Here is a 6000-nt window from a genome sequence, read left to right on the forward strand (position 1 = left end):
CACCCCAGTTCATGGGTTCCAGCAGCACAGAGAGTGAGCCTATGTGACTTTACATCAGGAGCCCCTTGCTCCATGTGGTTCACTGAAAATGTCTGCCTCCTCCCATGTGCTTCTTCTTCCTTTTTCCTCTCTCCTTTCCTCCACATCCAATCATAAGTCCAGCTGCAACAGTGCTGCTATGGGTGGATCCTTCTCAGCTGTAGCAACAACCAATCAGAGCACTCCTGCTTTTCCTGTCTATCACTCACAAAGAGGGAAAAGAAAAAAAAATGCTTTGCAACTGCTGTTTAAGATTTAAAGCAACCAGCACATCTCTACATCTATACATCTATACCATAGTTTGTAGACGCTATAACCTTCACACAAAGCAATCAATATACACTTATTGGGATTTTTTTTACCAAAAACATGTAGCAGAATACATTTTGGCCTAAATTTATAACCAATAAATATATATTTTTTATAGCTGAAAGAAAAAAATATTGTTTTTCTTAAAAATATTTGGTCTTTTTTTGTTTATAGTGTGAAAAATAAAAAGCGCACAGGTGATCAAATACCACCGAACGAAAGCTCTATTTGTGTGAAAAAAAGGATGTAAATTTAATTTGGGTGCAGCATTGCATGACCAATTATCAGTTGAATTAGTGCAGCGCCAAGTAGCAAAAAGAGGCCTGGTCATTATGGGGGGTAAATCCTCAGGAGGGCAAGTGGTTAATCAGTTTAAACTTTGTTGGTGTTAATGAAATTAACAACAGGTACACTAGATGGGCAACAGTCAGATGATCCCCAAAAAAGGAATGGTTTTACAGGTGGAGGCCACTGACATTTTTTTCTTTACTCATATTTTCTATATTTCACTAGTTTTACATTTTGCTATGGTCAGTGTCACTACTGGTAGCATGAGGTGATACCTGGACCCTACAGAGGTTGCATAGGCAGTCCAAGTCCCCCAGGATGGCACATCAATACGTACCATTGCCAGAAGGTTTGCTGTGTCTCCCAGCATTATCTCAAAAGTATGGAGGAGATTCCAGGAGACAGGTAGTTACTCTAGGAGAACTGGCCAGGGCTATAGAAGGTCCTTAACCTAGCAGCAGGACCGGTATCTGCTCCTTTGTGCAAGGAAGAACAGGATGAGCAGTGCCAGAGCCCTACAAAATGACCTCCAGCAGGCCACTGGTGTGAATGTCTTCAACCAAACAATCAGAAACAGACTTCATGAGGATGGCCTGAGGGCCCGACACCCTCTAGTGGGCCCTCTGCTCACTGCCCGGCACCATAGAGCTTGACTGTCATTTGCCATTGAACACCAGAATTGGCAGGTCCGCTATGGAGAGCGTTATGCTACCTGTAACATCATTCAGCATGACCGTTTTGGTGGTGGGTCAGTGATGGCCATATCCATGGAGGGACACACATACCTGGATGAAATCCTTGGACCCATTGTCAAATCCCCACACTGGTGCAGTGGACCCTGTGCTCACTTCCCTGCACCATAGAGCTCGATTGGCATTTGCCATTGAACACCAGAATTGACAGGTCCACCACTGGTGCCCTGTGCTTTTCACAGATGAGAGCAGGTTCACCCTGAGCACACGTGATAGACGTGAAAGGGTCTGGAGAAGCCATGGAGAACATTATGCTGCCTGTAACATCATTCAGCATGACCATTTTGGTGGTGGGTCAATGATGGTCTGGGGAGGAATATCCATGGAAGGACGCACAGACCTCTACAGCCTAAACAAATACACCCTGACTGCCATCATGTATTGGGTTGAAATCCTTGGACCCATTGTCAGACCCTACGCTGGTGTAGTGGGTTCTGGGTTCCTCCTGGTGCATGACAATGCCGGGCCTCATGTGGCGAGAGTATGCAGGCAGTTCCTGGAGGATGAAGGAATTGATACTATTGAATGGTGCCCATGCTTTCCTGACATAAAACCCAATAGAACACCTCTGGGTTATCATGTTTTGGTCCTTCCGACACTGCCAGGTTGCACCTCAGACTGTCCAGGAGCTCAGCGATGCCCTGGTCCAGATCTGGGAGGAAATACCACAGGACACCAACCGTCGTCTCATTAGGAGCATGCCCCAACATTGTCAGGCATGCACACAAGAACGTGGGGACCATACAAACTACTGAGTACCATTTTAAGTTGGTGCAATGAAATTTCAGGAAAATGGACTAGCCTGCTGCATCATTTTTTCACCTTGATTTTCGGGGTGACTTTGAATTCAGTCCTCTGTAGGTTGATAATTTTCATTTCCATCAAACAATGGGTATCCTTATGTTCCTAACGCATTACCCAGTCCATATCAGTATAGATATCCAGCATGATATTTTTGCCTATTGAGATCTGATATGTTTTCAAAGTGTTCCTTTAATTTTTTTGAGCAGTGTATTATTCAATGCTACCATGTATACCACTTTTACTGCTACAAATTCTTACTAGCTGTTCTATATTAGACTTTGTTAAAGAGATAAAAACAAAACAGTAGAAATATTGTTAAGTCACTGGATGGCTACATTGGTTCAGTTTATCAGCCGTCTTGTAAAACACTAAATACTGAGAAAGTCTCTGTATTTGATAACTTACTTTAGCTCATATTACATTAACAAAATTAGGATACAGAAAAATACCTGTCTTTGTCTTATTCATATCACAAGCTTAGGACGCAATGTATTACTGAGATGACACACAGTTTCAGCTAGTTACATTCCTTGTTTCTCTACAGCAGAAACAGAAAAGTATATTTTTACAACAGTGGTAATACAGACAAAAATGAGTATTGCCATTTCATATATAATGTGGCTTACCCAGTAAAACAACAGGCTGTTGAAGAAATCTGAATCACCATCACCTTAAACATCATCCTCCGTGCAAGTGGAAAATACTCTATATTGTTTTAGTTTTTCTTCATCAAAATGAAAAAGTCAAACACTCTTTCTGAAAAATGTCATGTGGTTTATGAAACATATCAGATTTCCCTAAGTCATTTCAAGAGGACTCTGTCCTTGAGGTGTCATATTAACATTTCACTCAGAAGACACATTTATAAGGACTGTTGAGCATGTGAGAGCTATCAGGCTTTATTTGAAATTCTAAAAATATGTTTTTTTTTATAAATATTAACTCCAATAAAGGAGAAATGTTATTGGCACAAATATTGGAATAAATCTTTCAAAAGAGAACATTCTGCCAGAGTTCATTGAGGTGTACTTAAGAGGGCTCCTTTGTTAAGAATTATAGTAAATTAAATAGTCTACAAAAATATACTGTATAAGTTTCATTTGTATCAAGCAGATGAGGCTGACAGATATGCTGGAGATAATATGCAGTGTACTAATAATAGAGCACACGTACCTATTAATAAATAAATACATAAATATCTGTATTATCTGGTGTTGAGGTAAAGAGCAAATTCTACACATATTACATGTTTGCAACATGCTGGAATTTAAAATTGCATCCTATGTAATAAAAAGAGTCTTGTAACTTCTAAACAAGTAATGTTGGACACACAAACTAGATAGAGAACAGGCAGAGGATAACCACATTTATAGCAGTTCTATTTTGGTTAAGTGATGAGCAACAGAGAACTTGTACATTGGCCTAGACATCCTAATCTTTTTTTAAAGCATTATCTCACAGTAACCTTCTTGGAGTAAACACTTACTGCTTTAGAGCATGACCCTTTAGAATGCTTGGTTCATAATGACATTCCAGTCTAACTAGAATTTCCAAAGATGGCTTTAGCATTTTTTTTATTATATAAAGTCCTTTAGGAGGCACTTCTTGACTCACTAGAAGGGAAAATGGATTTCACGTGTTGGGTTTGGCTTTTTGTAACTCACTCTCCTCTCTCACGAACAATGCTGAGTAGCTCTACCTTCAACAAAACAGCCCAAAATAGCACAGTGCTACCAAAAAACACAATATAGCTGATAATAAATAAGCTCAATAACCAAATATCAATAGTGGAATATGTTCATATAAAATACAATAATTGCAAGAAAAAGGAAAATGATGTAAATAAAATCTGTACATAAACTACATAAGTGCATCCAATAATAAAACTTGCATTAAAGAACATTCAATAATAAAGTCCAGCAGTGTCATAAAAGTCCGTGATAAACACCTAAATTGTGTACTTAAAGAAAAAAACATAACGATCAGTTGTCCTTCAGGCACAATAATAGCAAACCTCCTCCTAATGCATACACCATTGTGCATTCACTCAAGTGATAAACCTAGCCACTGACCTTCAGTCCAGACCTTAAACTGTTAATGAGGACAAATGGGTTTGTGTCGCTTTAAGGGAAAGCAGGGAAACCAATGCAACTTTCTCAATGATCTCCCAGAATCATCCAACACTCAGAGATGGATCTGAGCCATGTGGATTAAATACAAAACATAGAAGAATGACATAGAAAGAATAAAAAACTGATTCTCCAGCCTTTTGGGCTCACCACAATCCCTGTCTCCTGGAGGCACATAGTATGATGACATCATCTGCCTTGAAGACCCGCCCCTTTGACACATATCATCCAATCCCAGACTTCTTTAAATAGGAAGTCCAGAGTTGAACGATTTATGTCAAAGGGGTGGGCTCCAAAACCGATGACATTATCAAGCTAACTACGTGCCACCAGGGGGCACAAAACATCATTGATGAAATGTTAAGAAGTCACAATGTTATATGCCCCCATAAATATAATTTAGTAAAGAGTTTGGAAGAGTGGAGTCTTTCAAACATTTCAGGAATCAGGGGCACTGGATAGCAATTTTTAATAGTGATCTTGTTCAAATCTTTGTAGTCGATACATGGACACAGGATGAAATCCTTCTTCTTGACAAAGGTTAATGCTGTCCCAGGAGGGGAGGATGAGTGTTCTTCTTTAACCAGCTGCCGACCGCAGATAGCCGAATGACGGCTTCACTGCGGCCGGCCAGTTCTGAGTGGACGTCATATGACGTCCTCCCAGAACGCGCTCTCCTGCGCGCCCCAGGGGGCGCGCACCCGGCGATCTCCGTGATCGCTGTGTCCTACGGACACAGCTGATCACGTGATGTGGCAAAAGGCCAATCACAGCGGCCTTTTACCACCTGATCAGCGGTGTCCAATGACACGCTGATCAGAAGGAAATGCAAGTGCTGGTTCTCGGCTGCACTTTCCTCACGCTGTCAGATCGTGAGGAAAGTACTGCCGAGAACCGGCAGTTGTCAGAGCGGGGATCGGCACCGATCATCAGGGCACTGATGATCAGTGCCCTGATGATCGGTGCCCAGCAGTGCCACCCGTAAGTTCCACCCAGCAGTGCGCCCACTAGCTCCGCCCACCCGTGCCCATCAGTGCACCCACCTGTGCCCAGCAGTGCACCCACCTGTGCCCAGCAGTGCACCCACCTGTGCCACTCTGCAGTGCCACCTACCTGTGCCCAGAAGTGCCACCTACATGTGCCCAGCAGTGCCACCCACCTGTGCCCACCCACCTGTGCCCACCAGTGCCACCCACCTGTGCCCACCCACCAGTGCTGCCCACCAGTGCCACCCACCAGTGCAGCCCAGCAGTGCTGCCAGTCAGTGCCACCAGTCAGTGCCCAGGGGTTGTGCCAGTCAGTGCCACCAGTCAGTGCCCAGCAGTGATGCCAGTCAGTGCCGTCTATCAGTACCCATCATCAGTGTCACCTATCAGTGCCGCCTATCAGTGCTGCATATTAGTGCCGCCTATCCGTGACCCCTAATTAGTGCTGTCTATCAGTGCCGCCTATCCGTGCCACCTCATTAGTACTGCCTATCAGTGCCCTTTAGTGCTGCCTATCAGTGCCCATCAGTGCCGCCTATCAGTGCCCATCAGTGCTGCCTCATCAACGCACATCAGTGAAGGAGAAAAAATACCTGTTTGAAAAATTTTATAAAAGAAACAAATAAACTTTTTTTTTTTTCAAATTTTTTGCAATTTTTTTATTTATAGCGCAAAAAGTAAAGTGCCCAGTGG

Source organism: Staurois parvus, unplaced genomic scaffold (genome assembly GCF_062004578.1).
Source record: "Staurois parvus isolate SC_StPar_1 unplaced genomic scaffold, SC_StPar_1.0 ptg000019l, whole genome shotgun sequence".
Taxonomy (NCBI): Eukaryota; Metazoa; Chordata; class Amphibia; order Anura; family Ranidae; genus Staurois; species Staurois parvus.